Source organism: Myotis daubentonii, chromosome 4, assembly GCF_963259705.1.
Source record: "Myotis daubentonii chromosome 4, mMyoDau2.1, whole genome shotgun sequence".
In the NCBI taxonomy this organism is placed as follows: domain Eukaryota; kingdom Metazoa; phylum Chordata; class Mammalia; order Chiroptera; family Vespertilionidae; genus Myotis; species Myotis daubentonii.
In genome coordinates, this window is record NC_081843.1 from 90702724 (window position 1) to 90719108 (window position 16385).

A 16385-nucleotide genomic window follows, 5' to 3' on the forward strand; every position below is an offset into this window, starting at 1 on the left:
TGAGTCTTTCTCAGGGACCTAAAACTGCCTCCCACTGACCCACACCTAGGGCCTGGCTGGACCCTTGCAGTCCCTGCCTCCTCACCTTCACAGGTTTCCTCCCTCTGCTTGGAAGTCCTCTTTTGCACTTTTGTCCCATGCTTGGGGATACTTACTCATCCATTTCAGTGAAGCTTTCACTTACTCCCTTGGGTAGAATTATAACTCCCTGGTTAGAATGCTGGCACATCTGTGACCTGTCTTCCTACGGAGGCAGTGGATCAGCGAGAGGCTACATGAGCAGGCTCCACCTTCAGGCAGATGCATATGGTGGAGACCACTTGAATCCCAATAAAATCTGCTTTCCCTTCTCCCACAGAAATGGAAATGAAGCCAGATCCATGGCTTCCCCAGCTGGTCCACCTTGCCCAGTTTTGCTTGAAGTTACTTGTGGCCTTGATACTAAGGGATGTGAGCAGAAGCAATGTGTGCCAGACCCGGGTCTGGGGCTCAACCCATCCAGTGAGTCCTCTCAGTGATCACCTCTCTCATCTCTCTGGCTGGACCTCATCATGGCAGTTACTTCCAATAAAACTTTCTGAAATGATGAAAATGTTATAGATCTGTGCTATCCAATAGGGTAGCAACTGTGCAGTTGAAACGTGGCTAGTGCAACTGAGAAACTGGATTTTAACTTGTATTTTAAAATCATTTAAATAACCTCATGTTGCCAATGGCTATTGTATCAGATGTTGGTGCCCTTGCGAATAGAGGATGAATGACTTAGAAGAAACATGGAACTTGGAATGCCCAGTGGGGCAGTTACCTCACTGAAATGGGCTACTTACCTTGGAACTATTGAGTGATAGAGGGGAAAAAAAAAGTGAACGCGTTTAAGACAGGGAAGTGTGCATCATGATAGCAAATCCCAGCTCTGCCACTTAATAGCTATGACCTTGAACAGGTCACTTAATCTCCTGTCCTCAGATTTCTCATAACTAAACGGAAGAGATTAAGAATACACATGATACCTCAGGTAGTTGTGATAATTAAATGAAGAATTAAATGCAAAACACTTAGAATATTTTATCCACTATATAATTGTTCTCTATTGCTATGAAATTTGGGCTCTATTTGTTATACAGCACGTTAGCTTTGCACTAACTAATACATATGGGTTTGAATTATGGCTCTTCTGTTTACTTGTGGATATTGGCAAGTCATTGACCCATGTCAATATCTGTAACTATTAATATAACACATATCATGTTATAGTGTAGGTAGCTGTTTAGGTGTCTCTTGTGAGCATCTCACGGATAAAGACTGTCATGTATCTTTTTGTAATTAAGTGATTAGCACAGTGAAGATGCCCAACAATTGTTTACTGAATAAATGGATCCATAACTCCTCCAGCATTAGTTTACCTTAAAGCCCAATTCTTTAGCTGTTGAAATGCTACTTCTGAGACTTCACTTAGATGGCAAATCCCAATGGTACTCTAATAGCATGCCTGAACAAGGTTGTTCTGTCCCTTCAACCCAGATCATCCCCAGGGACAACAGCTCTTACGACACAAATAAAGTGTCACTCTGTGGCCTCAGCCCAGCAAAAGACTGTCCAATATGACTCACTCAAGTTGCTATTGGCAAAGGACACCAGCGGGATCACTCTCATCAATTCCTGCTTATTAAGTGCCTGCCTCTGAGGGTGCCAGGGATAACTGGTGGCATGTGGCTTGAATCTAAGGGCTTGGCAGGCTGTGCAGTATACCCTGACTCATGCAAATAACTTGCCATAAGCAGGAGCCTGGCAGGAAATCTTTATTCAAGCCTTTACTGGAACTGAGAAAGGCCTGGAATTTTCCCTGTGGTCAGGGATAGAGAAGGAGAGAGCTGGGCAGTCATGGTGCCCAGAGATCCAGGCAGTGATCCTTGGGGTGAGGTGGTATATTAATCAGGGTTCTTCAGAGAAACAGAACCAATAGAATGGATGAAGAGAGAGAGAGAGAGAGAGAGAGAGAGAGAGAGAGAGAGAGAGAGAGAGAGAGGAAAGAGAGAGAGATTACTTTAAGAAATTGGCTCTTGTGATTGTAGAAGGTAGCAAGCCCAAAATCTGCAATGTTGGCCAGCAGGCTGGAGAACCAGAGAAAATTTAATGCTGCAGCTCGAGTCTGAAGGCTGTCTGGAGGCAGAATTCCTCTTACTTGAGGGCCCTCAGTGGTTTTCTCTTAAAGTCTTCACCTGATTGGATGGGGTATCATCTGCTTTACTCAAAGTCTACTGGTTTAAATGTTAATCTCATCTAAAAAATACTTCCACAGAATCTTCTAGAACAATGTTTGAATAAATATATGGGTACCATGGCCCAGCCAAGTTAACACATAAAATTAACCACCACAAACATATCACTTTATAAAACGAGAAAAACTGAATGCTGACATAGGTCTGGGGCCACCCCAGGGTTTTGGACAAGAACAGTGGGTTCTGTTCCATAGGAGCAAAGGGTCTCATGGGGTGAGTACAATAAGGTGAAAGGACCGATTTGCAGGGACCTTTGCCTATACCCAATGGGGAGCCTCTGAGGGTATGAGCAGGTGAACAGGAGTCCATCCACAGCACACAGTGGTCCCAGCTGCAGCATGAGTCCACATGCAGAATGACGAAAAGGAGAATAGAGGGATGGTTGTGAGAATGTTTCGGATGGGAGTCAGTGGAACAAAAGAGCTAGTATGGGAGGGAGCTGCACCTGACTCTGGTTCTGGCTTGAACACCTGGAGAGTGTGAAAGGGTGAAATGTGACAGAAGATTCCAGAGGAAGAAATCAAGGGAGCACTGGGTGTTCTATTTTAGCCCTCTTGAGGTCGAGGTGCTTTGGGGATATTCAAATGGAAATACCCAGCAGACAGTTGAGTGGATGGCCCAGTGCTCAGTGTCTAGGTCATGACAGAGCCATGGAAAGAGGGGTTTAGGAGACACGGAACTATAGGCCATTAATGTCATGTCTAGGGTGAAATTGTCAAGGGACAGAGCATGGAGTGAGACCTGAAGGGCTCAGGGCAGGAACGTGGGCGGTCTGCCATGCATAAGGAAGGGCAGAACGAGCCACCAGCAAGGTTTTGAGAGGAGCATCTGAGAGGTGTGAGGTGAAGCGAGAGAGGGAGGAGCGGGTGATGCTGAGAGTGGGGACTGTCTTGAGCAGGACTTGGGCACAGAACTGGGTGACCACAGGAAAGAACAAGAATTGAAATGCACTCATGGGAGAGAGAAAGGCAACTTTGCAGAGTCAAGGAGAGGTCTTCTCCAGCATCCTGTGGTATGTGAGCAGTGTCCAGGCTGCAGGGTGATGCAGCTTGCAGGGTCATGAAAAGTCTCACTGCAATTTTGGACTCTGCATTTCATAGATGGTAATTGTGAAAGGAAAAAGGGCTGCATAGCAGATCCGACAAGCTCAGTAACTGGAAGTAGCCACACAGGATGTTCTGATCATTAAAATTCCTAACTGAACAGGTTATAATGAGAAGTCATGTCCTAAGGCCTATGTGATAGATTAATCTTTATCTTGAGTAAGCCCCATCCGTCGTTTTTGTGCATCTAGGATAACATACTTAAAATGTCAGAATGATGTCTTCTCCAGACCTCCAGAGATAAACACCCGGTACCAGGGTGAGATGACCCCAACATTCTTCATTTTATCTTTTAGCCTCATACCTCTGTAAACTATGCATGGTAAACCCTGCACCCACCAATGTAAAGGAAGCATGTATCTCTCCATTTATCTTTTTATCAGACCTAGAGATTTTCCCACTTTATTTTCTCCTGCCTTCTTAATCTACCACCAAAGGATTTCATGCACCCTTCCTCAATTTTTCTCCTTTGGTTTTAATATGTAAAATAAGCTATGAAACTATTCCTCAGAGCATTTCTCAGCCCTTTGAGATTTTGCTTCTAGGTCTGGCCCTCAACTCTGGCTCAAATAAACTCTTTAAACCTTTATTTAGGTTTGAAATTTCTTTTGTCGACACAATCACGGACATCCAGGGTGGTGAAAATGAAACCAGCACTCTAGGGCCTGCCCTGGCCAGGCTATCTTGTAATCACTTCACGAATATTAACTCCTTTAATCCTCACAACAGCCTTTCCATACAGGTGTTACTGTTCTTGCCAAATGTCAGATAAAGGACAGAGGCAGGGGTTACCCAAGTAACTTGTCTGAGGTTGTGCAGCCGTTGAAGCTCCACACCAGGACTGAGTGTCGGCCATGGGATCCAGGGTCTAATTCCTGAGACACAGTGCTACCTACTCAGGGAGCAGCTGGTTAAGATGCCACCAGGAAATTCTACCTGACAGCTGTCCTGTGTTACTCAGATAATCTTTGTAATGGGTTGAATAGTGCCCCCCACACACACACACACACCTGAAAAGACATGTCTATTGTCCTAGCTAGCCCCTGAGCCTGTGAATATGACTTAATTTGGGGAGAGAAAAGAGCCTTTGCTTAAATAATTAAATTAAGCATGTGAAGATGAGGAGATCATCTTAGGTAGACTAAATCCAATGACAAGTGTCCTCACAAAAAAAGTGAGACACCAGGGAGGAGGCCATGTGAAGACAACGGGAGTGAAGGCAGAGATTGGACAAGCCAAGGAATGACAGAAGCCACCAACAAGCTGGAAGAGACTGGAAGAAGCCTTCCCTAGAGCCTTCAGATACCATGGTTTCAGACTTAGAGCTTCCAGAACGTTGAGAAAATGTCTGCTGCTTTAAGTCACCACTTGTTTGTGGTTATTTGTTATGGTGGCAATACAAAACTAACACACTTGTGCCAAAACCATTTAGGATTTCCGAGTCTGTCCTGAGTTCTTTCCCTGCTAACTCTGAGACGTGAACATCATTGTTCTTGTTACCACACCTGGAATTCTAGGAAGTAAGGTCTCCAGAAAGTATTTTAAAGTTCTACAAGCACCAACCATTTCAAACTAGAACACTCAGCTTGGAATGTCTGAGTTCAAGAATCGCTCAGTTTAAATGCTTATTAGTTCTTTTTGTACTGTATAGATTTTACTGCCATTGTTTAAACCAGTGGTTCTCAACCTTGGCTGCACATTAGAATCACCTGGGGATCTTTTTAAAATCCTGATTTCTGGGCCTCATCCTCCAGAAATTCTGTTTCTTTGTTACTAATGTTGTAGCCCCACCCCATAACAAAGAAACAGAATTTCCGGAGGATGAGGCCCAGAAATCAGGATTTTAAAAAGATTCCCAGGTGATTCTAATGTGCAGCCAAGGTTGAGAACCACTGCTCTAGAGCATGCCCATAAACCTTCTCAGGCATGAAATTTTTACTCTCTTTCTCCTAAACTCTAAGGGTCCCCACGAGACTTGCAACTAAGGGAGCAGTGGGCAGCAGCAGCTCATCCTGGGCTAACCCCCTGAACCTGGCTCCAAACCCCCTTTTCTCTGACTTTTCTGTGAGCTAACAGCAGCCTTGCCTTGGCTCACTTCTTTCCCAAAAAGCATCTAGGGAGCCAAAGCAGAGCACCACCTATGCTCTCTCCTGTTGCTTCTTCTACCCCAACTCCTTCCTTGTTGCACTGTCCCCAGCTTTAATAAACATACTCTCAAAATCACCTGGACTCGTGGTGTGAAGTGTTTCCTGCACGAAGCCAAGAACCCAGGTACTATAGCCGGACCAAGGCAGAACGCCTCTGGCCCAGCCCCTTTCCAGTGACAACATCACATCCCCCACCACCTTTTATACATATGGGAGTAATTACCCTCGTAGTTAAGAGTTGGGTGTTGGCTCACTTCAATGCCATACCTTTTTCAAATCTTAGATAGAGGTCTAATAATTTGTAGGCTATGTACAATTGCTCAAGAAAATACTTATTTACAAGTAATGGCATGGGTCTATTGGTGGTTTCTGCCAAGCTGAATTAGGTACATATACTAGTATTCATAGTCAGAACATGATCACCCCAGAGTTGCCGTTTCCTAGTCTTTACTCTTACATATTAATCTCCAGCCTGTTGATCTGAATATTTCACAATAATCATCACAGAAATTATCCAGTTTTGTTCTGATTAAAAATATAAATAACATTATCGTATATAATAAAAAGATAATATGCAAATTGACTGAATGGCAGAAAGACCAGTCTCTAATATGTGCACTGACCACCAGGGAGTAGGTGCTTGACACAGGAGCTGCCCCCTGGTGGTCAGTGCACTCCCACAGGGGGAGCACCGCTCAGCCAGAAGCCAGGCTCATGGCTGGTGAACACAGCAGAGGTGGCGGGATCCTCTCCCACCTCTGCCACAGCGCTAAGGATGTCCTACTGATGGCCCCCCGGACTGCGAGAGGGCACAGGTCGGGCTGAGGGACCCCTCCTCCTGGCTCCCCGCCACCACCACCCCACCCCCACCCCACAAGTGCATGAATTTCATGCACCAGGCTTCTAGTTTTTTCATAATCATGGCAGTAAATTGAACCAAAAAATGTCTGGCCACTAAATTCTCAAAGGATTTTTCCACCTAACATATAAACTACTCTGAACAATAATCTATTGTAAGGTATATACTTTACTGTGGTTTCTGCAATCATTGTTGGCTTTTAAAATTCCATTATTTTCCAAATAGCATGTGGACTCCTATTCCCTGAGAGGGTGAATTAGCAGTTCTCAAAGCTTATCACTATTTAGAGATGCTAAATTGGGGGCAGGGACCCCTTTTTAAGCTAACAAGTATTAAGGAACCACTCTATGGCAGGCAGTTTTACATATGTTATTGCAATTACTTTTGAAAATCTGTTTTTCCTTTTATTATTACTTGGCAGCTCCTTGGCCTGATTCTTATATTCTCTTCTCTGTAACAGGTTCTTTCTTTATGGGACCCCTCTGGGCAGAAATAGTGATTTCTCCATGCACAAATTTGCCTTTCTGTTCAGTGCTGAGGTTGTAAGACTCACAGCTGATTAATTACTTCGTACAGTGAGCCTGGTGTTGGCTTACTCAGATGTGAGTCAGACACAACTCTGAAAAGTCCCCTCAGGTGTAGTTCTGGGGGACACGGGGATGTCCTGGAATGCACATGTGAGAGAGTGAATATATGACTATGTGTGAATGTGTGAGAGTGTGTGCACATGTGTGAATGTGTGTGTGTGCGTGTGTGGATGTGAATATGTGTGTAAAGGTGTATGTATGCATATCTGTACTGTGTGTCTGTAAATGTGTGTGAGTCTAAGGAAGTGTGTATATATGTATATGCAATTGTGTATGAACAAATGGGGGTGTATATGTGAGTATATGTGTTACTGTATATGAGTATGAGAGAATTATATGAGAATGTGTATATGTGTATGTGTGTGACAGTGTGGGGACATGTGTACATGTGAATGTGCATAAGTGTGTGTGTGAGTGTGCATGTAAGTGTGTATTTGTGAGTGAGTATATGTGTGCTGATGAGAATGTTCAGAGTGGAGAGAGCCACAAACAACTGGTGAGGAATGATCTTTAAAGATTTTTCTTTATAAAGTTGTTGCAAGAGTGATGAAACTCGACTAATAGTCCCCTTGGATGTCTAGAAATCAAAGTGGAGGATTAATGGCTTCTTACAAAACTGAAGGCAGCCTGCATCCTTGGACATGGGCAGAAAAGGCAGGAATTTCCTGGAGTGGGGGTGAGGGTGGGAGGGAAGTAAAGACATCAAGGACTTGGAATTTGGAAACCAGAACTCAGAGAAGAACGGAATCTCTAGTAGGGAGCAGAGGATCTGTCTACTTAGATAGTTTGGCTGAATAGAGAAATCTTGATTTAAAGTCATTTTTCTTCAGAACTTGGAAGATGCCACTCCATCATCTTTTAACCTTTGCTGTGGATAACAAGAGATCTTATTACAAACTGATTCTCTTTTCCAAAAAGTCTTTCTGCATTCTTGGTTTTCTGAAAATTTTCAGGAATATATCTGGGCCTAGATCTTCTATTCACAGCATTGAGAACTCAGAGGGCTTTTTCAACTGAACATATTTGTCCTTTAATTCTGGAAAATTCTCAGTATTTCATATATATACTAGTAATTCCTTCCACTCTTATTTTCTTTTATGGACTCCTCTAGTCATGTATTGGACATCATGCATTGATCCTCCAAGTCTTTTGTTTTTTCTCTATGTTCTGTCTCTATTATTGCTATTCTCTTGTCTAGGAGATTTTTTTTTCTATTTTATCTTCCAACCCTTCACTGGGTTGTTTTGTTTTGTTTTGTTTTGTTTCATCAATTATCTTTTATTTAAACAGCCTTTCTTAGTCTCTACTTGTTTCCTTTCCTTATAAAACCCTTTTCTTGCTTAGCAAAAGCAATGTATTTTGAATCTCTGAGAATACAAATAGTGGGTGGCGGTTGTTTTTTTCACACACAAAAAAAGTGCTCTTTGTTCCCTGTATTAGCTCTATTTGTTTGGGATGTTTCTTTTTCTTTCTTTTCCTATATTCATATAGTTTGGTCTTTCTAGTCACTGGCAGGGCTTTCCTCATCAGCTAGTCCCTACTTACCCATTCTCAGTGAAGTGTAAAGCTGCCCATAAGCTCAGTATATGTAGATGGAACTAATTTACTTAATTTGTCTTGGAATGGTGTGAGGAAACCATGCTTTAGGGCCCCTAAATGCAAGAAGGCAGAGTGTGTTGCTTGGGAAACCAGTTCCCACAACTAGCTACCTGAGTTCTCTGCAGACATTTCAGTTAATGTCTTCAGAAAATAATTCTACTTTGGGGAAGGGAAATGGATAAAGTTATGGGGATTGTTCATATTTGCTGTAATTATTATTACTATTTTTGCTAGGAAATAAATCCTAGGGGTTCAACAGTTACATCTTTGGGAAGATGGAGAACTATTTGGTCCTTTAAAAGGTATAGCAGCCCTAACCAGTTTGGCTCAGTGGATAGAGCATTGACCTGCGGACTGAAGGGTCCCAGGTTCAATTCCAGTCAAGGGCATGTACCTTGGTTGCGGGCACATCCCCAGTAGGGGGTGTGCAGGAAGCAGCTGATCAATGTTTCTAACTCCCTATCTCTCTTTCTTTCTCTCTGTAAAAAAATCAATAAAATGTATTTTTTTAAAAAGGTATAGCATATCCTGCAACCATGTCAAAATCCCTTACAGTAATGAGCAAGGGAATTGAATCAGATATATATATATATATATATATATATATATATATATATATATATATATATATACACACACACACACACACACACAAATTGTCCCCACGGGATTTCGACTGGGAGACTGGGAGTTCGATCACTCGCTATGATGTGTGCTAACCACCAGGGTGCAGCGCAGAATGAAGGAAGGCCCCAGCCGGCAGCTGGAAGGCCCCAGTCAACCCGGATCACCAGCCAGGCCTAGGGACCCTACCCATGCATGATTTCGTGCACTGGGCCTCTAGTTTCTGATAAGTCCACAAAACCAGTGGAATTCAAGCCCACACTGAAAACTGGTCTGGCCTCTTCAGGTCATGATAAAGCTGAAATTTCTATGACATCCCTGATGAATACAAAACTACAGTGCTTTCTGGCATGTAAAGTTTGAACCCAAATGAAAAAGAACTCGTAAGTCTTATCAAAATGGGATTATGGTCTGTATGTTTCTACTATCCATGGCTTTTCCTGGCTTCTTTATTTCAACTCCTCAAGTTACATATGAAACCAGATAGCCTCACTTTCTAGTGTGCAATGTTAAAAGTAAACTGCCTTAGTAATCACCTGGGTTGTATTCTAATTTTAGAGATGAAGAAATTGAAGCCTAAGGAATTTTTAAAAGTATAACACCGAAGGTCACACAACCAGCTGGTGAGATAATAAAAGAAGAAACATGGCATTGGAGTGAGAAGGTCTGGGTCTGGCTCCAGTTCTGCTGGTTTGGATTGGCCAACATATTGGCTGGGATATGTTTCTGGTAGGTTAATATGTGAACATGAATTCTGCTTGCAGAAATACGGGGTGTTCTAAATCCCAGCAGATCCTGCAAGATAGCAAAATTATGAGAAATGTAAGCTTAGTGTTCTGGTTGGAACAGAAGACACCCCTGAATACATTTGCCTAAATCCATCCTAACTATCATTGCCTACGCATATACTAGTTGGTGAGTTTGGGGAAACCAGGTGCTTCTCTCACACCCCCACAAGGCTCTCCGAGCCAATGGCAAAGGACCTAAAGAGGGTCAGAGAGTTGAACAATACTTAATTTTAAGATTCCTAAATGGTTTTGAGATAATCCATTCTGATGCCTTCATTTTACAGGTGAAGGACAGAATACATAAGTAGCTTGACCAAATAGACACAGCGAGTTAAATGACAGAGGCCACAGGAATCATGTACAGTCTGGTACTTTTCCACTAACTGTGCTGTGTCACCAGCAGAACTGTATCCACATACCAGTCTTGTGGGTTTCAAACCATGAGAAACAAGATTATGAACAAATACTGGCTGACACATTTCCCAAGACTATTTATTCCAGGTGCACATGGGCCATTAAAAAAATAGAACCATGAATGGCCAGAATATCTCTGTGTGATTAACATGCTTTGTAAAACATGTGGCTATATCCTAACTAATGATTTTTAGTAGAATTCTGGAGTGATAAGGTTCTTCAAGTGTTTTGTAAGGTCTTAAAGATGGAAATTTCCTCAAATAGCTGTTTTGAGGAATTATTTTCATAACATTTTCTCAGAAATCTCCATACTCCAAAGCTTTACAAGTGCTTAAAAAAATATTTCCATTCTGCTATTAACTTTCCTCAATTTGGTTTGCTTTTAACTTTAGTCTGCTATTAACTTTTCTCAAATTCAGTAGGGAAACAAAAGATGGTGCTTCCAGGCTTTAGGTTAATTTGGGGAAAACATCTTTTCTTTGAAGAGTTTTTGTGGTTTTGTTTGTTTTTAAATATATTTTTATTGATTTCAGAGAGGGAGAGAGAAATAAAAATACCAATGATGAAAGAGAATCACTGATCAACTTCTTCCTGCACACCCCACACTGGGGATCGAGCCCACAACCTGGGCATGTGCCCTGACCAAGAATTGAACTGTGACCTCCTGGTTCATCTCATCGGTCAATGCTCAACCACTGAGCCAGGCCAACTGGGAAAGAGTTTTAATGCGATGATAGTGTGTACATTTACATGGGGCATTTGTGCCACTAATAACTTTAAAATTTTGTTAGATTTTAATAAGTGTTCCTCAGGAGACAGAAACTCAATGGTAAATATTTGTTTACCAGACCAACTGAACAAATAAGTTCCTGTTTCCATGGACAAGGCACCTTCCTGTTGTCCTGTTTGAAACAGGTGGGTTTGGACAAGACAGTACTAGCTGGCTGTCATGATAAAAGCTGCTCATGATAACAGATCTTTTTGACTATCCTGTCTGATTTAACTCTGCCCAGCATTCTTAGGCAGTAACTGGATATTGAAAAACTATGAGATGGAAATTTCAAGATCTAAAAAAGGGTCTTTGAGAATAACAAGGTTTGGGGGTCCAGGTGGGGGTCCAGACCATCCAGATGTTATTTCTGAGGCCAAAAAAGTTCTGAATCCTCACCACAGTTAGTGGCAGCCTCGGTGGCCACTTGCCCTCTTCTGGCCTTCAGGTAGCTCATTTTCGAGATGAAGAAATGGGGCCGAGACTCTTAGGGATTGTTCTGGCAAATAAAAATGTATTTTCTGTAGAATGTGGTTCAAGAACAAGCCACTTAAAATTCCCTCTCTGGCTCTCGCAGCAGAGTTCTTAACTGAAAACCACAGAGTTCTTCACCAACATGCTGATGCATTTCGGGTCACACAAAAATTGAAAATTCAACACTCCTGGTGGGAAGTGCATTAAAAATCATTTAAAAGCATTCATGTCGACATCAGTATTTCTATGGCCCAGAGTCATCTTTTATCTTGAATTATGATGTTGACATTAAATTATATATACTACAAGTGCAAATAGATATGTCCAGTTACATAATACAGATGGACAATCTTGCTTAGATAAGTTTAATTAAAAACCTCATGTGCGACCCATGGACATTCATAGCAGCACTTTGAAATTGATATGGTCACTTATTTTTGCCTCACAAGCAGTGTGAGCAAGAAATCCTTATAATAAACCCAATTCCTCCTTGACCAAGACCCAGGCAACAGACAGTCCATCTATCCTTATTAGAGTTGATCATGTGACAGCTGACTTCCAGAAGTGCAGGATGTAACTTGTAGACAAAGCTCAGCTCCCTGGGGCCTGGGCGCCTCTCCTCAAGGTTGCATAGCTGTGTTCACCTCAAAGAGACATTCTGGCCCCTGGCCTCCTGCCCCCTCACAATTCCAGCAACTCTAGGAATGTCCATTCTATGCCAAAAGCTTCCCTGGAAAAACACAGGTTAAACCAAAGCCAGCTGCTATGTGGGCAGTGACCTGCTTCACCATGACGGCACAGGCAAAGTCAGGCAAGAGCGGGTGTTGAGAACAGAGAGCCATGGTCTCTCTTCTTTCTTTAGACCTTTTAAGTCTCCCTGGACCCTGGTTTACTTGTGTTCATAGGGTTCTGTTTTAAAGGATGTGGGGTCTAAAATGAGAAGCATATTTCCTTAACACCAGTCCAGAAAACTAGGGCAGTGGTCCTCAACCTTCCTAATGCCATGACCCTTTAATACAGTTCCTCATGTTGTGGTGACCCCCAACCATAAAATTATTTTATGTTACTTCATAACTGTAATTTTGCTACTGTTATGAATCATAATGTAAATATCTGATATGCAGGATGTATTTTCATTGTTACAAATTGAACATAATTAAAGCATAGTGATTAATCACAAAAACAATATGTAATAATATATGTGTTTTCCGGTGGTCTTAGGCGACCCTTGTGAAAGGATCGTTCGACCCCCAAAGGGGTCGCGACCCATAGGTTGAGGGCCGCTGCTCTAGGGCATGAGCCAGTGGTCATTAGGAAGAAGGTATGTGTTTTCAGGTGAAGAAAGGAATAAAATTCTGAGCACAGATTTCTGAGCCTCATGGCCCTGTACCTTCCAAGCTCGCAGCTCCCACAGGGCCCAGGAACATTTTGCTTAACCAGCTCCCAGGACAAAGCAGTAACGCTGGTGAGGAGGGAGACAGCAGAACATGTCAGCTCCCTAATGAAATGGGACAAGAGGGTGATAAAGACCCTGGAGATGAAATAAGTAACTCCGCAGACTCCGGAACTTCAGATATTTGGCAGAGCTTACCAAAAAGCTAATTTCTTATCTCTCATCAGAGTGGCCCCTTTGAGAATTTCACATAACCCTATCTAAGATGAATTCTCAATATTCTAAGTCCAGAGCTACCCAACTTGAGAAAAAGAAATCGGTCCAGATCCTTAGTGCTAACCAAGCAGGAGTGAACAGAGCCACCACACTGGTTTCTTGATCTTGAGTGATGGCCCTCCTCCGGCCTTCAGGTAGCTCATTTTCAAGATGAGGAATTGGGGCCGAGACTCCTAGGAATTGTGCCAGCAAATGAAGATGTATTTTCTGTAGAATGTGGGCAAGTGCCCACAATGCTGCCAGCCCTGAGCACATCAAGGCACAGATCCTGCCTCCTGTCTTTGGGACAGCACCACCTTGCTGTGAGAGGAAATGCCAGCTCAGTCCTGGGCTGACCCTCCCAAATGAGAACAGGCCTTGTTTCCTTTTGCCTTCACAATCTATGAGCCCAGATCTGGCCACATGGATCCCATGGGGGTGAAAAGTACCACCTCTCCTATAATGAGATTCAACAATAAACAAGTACTATAAATAATGCTGCTGCATCAGAGATTTTAAATTAGAGAAACAAAATCCTAGGCTTCCTGGGGAGAGCTCAATAAATAATTTCCAGACTTCAGTCCATTTTTCTGATAACACTGTTGATTATTTCCATAAAAAAAAAATCTAATGGAAAAAAAAATCCATCCAAAAAGGTTGGGTTTTCAATGAAATTGTCCCCAACTTGGTAACTGAAATAATTGTTAAAGACATATGCCGCTTTTTGTTGAACTATCAGACCCCAGCCTGTCTCCCCAGATCTAGATAGCCCTTTAAAGATGTAAGCTCTGCCCTAACCAGTTTGGCTCAGTGGATAGAGCATATGCCTGGAGACTAAAGGGTCCCAGGTTCGATTCCAGTCAAGGGCATGTACCTTGGTTGCGGGCACATCCCCAGTAAGGGGTGTGCAGGAGGCAGCTGATCGATGTTTCTCTCTCATTGATGTTTCTAACTCTCTATCCCTCTCCCTTCCCCTCTGTGAAAAAATCAATAAAATATATTAAAAATAAAAAATAAAAAAATAAAGATGTAAGCTCTGCTAGCAAAAGCACTCCAGGTAAAGGCATAAGAAATGATCTGTGGAAGCAGGTGTCTGAAAGTGACAACCGAGACCTAAGAGGGAGTTTAACAATATGTTTGTGACAGATAAGTTTGCACATGCAGGATGAGAAAGATAACATTTCTCAACTGCTTCTTTAATTATAGCTTTGGAAGAGGAGGTTGTCAGTTCCACCTTCATTCAAGAAACTGTCTTGTGATGTCTCCGCTAATTACTGCTATCTATGTATTGTCGAGAAAGTTCCCAGTTCCCTGGCCTTGTGGTAGGTCTCAATTGAGGCAGAAAATTACCCACGGGTGGTCAGTGCAGTTCTCCAAAGGGGGCAAGATCAATCGACCATCCACTCAGATTCATGCAGCCCCAACTGTTTTTGACAAAAAGCCCATCAGCACAAGTGCCACACCACCTACATAGCATTGGTCCCTGGGCTCCAAACACCAACATCATTCATGGTCATTAACATTACTGACCAGAGCTGTCTGAGTCACTGATTGTTTCTGGCGTCTGGCGTTTGCAAAGGGGTAAGTTCAGGGAACACCTGGACCCACCTCTCAAAGCAGCTTACTTCCAAATTATACATGTAAATACCTTCCCACCCAGGGTATGGAGCTTAGCACCACCCTGCCCCCTTGAGTGTGGATTCAACTGTGCGACTTGCTTCCAAAGGATAGAGTACAGAAAGGGGAGAGAGAAGTGTTAAGGTGGAGAAACCTGGCAGGCTACACCAGAACCAAATGGTCAAGTTTATCCATGCCCAGCAATGTCACATCACATCATGTGCCCTGATATGATGCGATGCAAAGGGACCTTCACCTTTGCAGCATTCTTTCCAAAAAGTCCCCAGGACCACAGTATAAACATAAGAAAAACATCAGAGAAGCCATTTGAGGGACATTCTTCGAAATACTGGACCAGCACTCTTTGAACAGTCAAGTCATCAAAACAACAACAAAAGACCGAGAAGCCATTACAGACCAGAGGAGCCTAAGGACACACTAATTTCAATGTGCTGCCCTAGGTGTGACCTGGGACCAAAGCATAGCATGAGTGGGAAAACTAGAAAAATCCAAGCAAAGACCAAGGAAGCCCCTGTTTGGTTAATAGAAATACAGCAAAATTAATCTCTTAGCCCCGGCAAGTGCACTACAGCAATGGAGGAAGTTGACATCCAGGGAAACTGGGTGGGGGGTACATGGGAATGGAGCTAAGACTAGATGTATGTAAGGCTCTTAGGGTGCAAATTTAGGGAGTTGCTCATTCTCATCACCATGTGTGGGAACTCTGTGCTATCTTTGCAACTTTTCTGTAAATCTAAAATTATTCCAAAACAAAAATTTTGGAATTTTTATAAAAGAAAAGGGCATTGGTTGAAATCTTGCCATATCCTCATTAGGATATTCCTGGAATAGTGATATTAATGGAAAGGAAGAGGGACAATTTGGCACAATGACTAGACAGGGCCCACTCTGTTCCAAGCCTGTGACTGCTGGAGTCAGCACATAGACCTGCAACATAATGAGAGACAGTGGCATCAGACAGTCGCAGCTGCCCAACTTGGGCATAATACCCAAGTAGGAGGTCCCCAAGTAAAGTATTCATGTTTGACAATACCCAAAGGGACTCCTTAACTTGGGGCTTTATAAATGCAATCGAAGTATCTGTTGACTATATATTGACCTATATGCCATTGGAAGTATATTAATGGACTATACTTATTGTTCACAGGGATGATAAAGTGTGGATTCTGATAAGAATCCCTAAAGAACGAATTATAGGCCCAAATAAGGATAAATCACAACCAATTGGGTCCTGACTTGTGAAACACAGGTTATTCTGGCCACATATGGTCTGGACTGGTTGGAATGGAGCTGTTGTCCGGAGGCCCCATGGCCAGCAGCTCTCAGCCTTCACTTATGAACCGCAGTAAGGAACAAAACCATGTTACAACTCTTTCTCTTACCCTGGACATTCTATGTCATTGGTAGCATCTGAAGGATAAACATTTCATCGTCTTTGTCCTTGATGGAGGGCAAC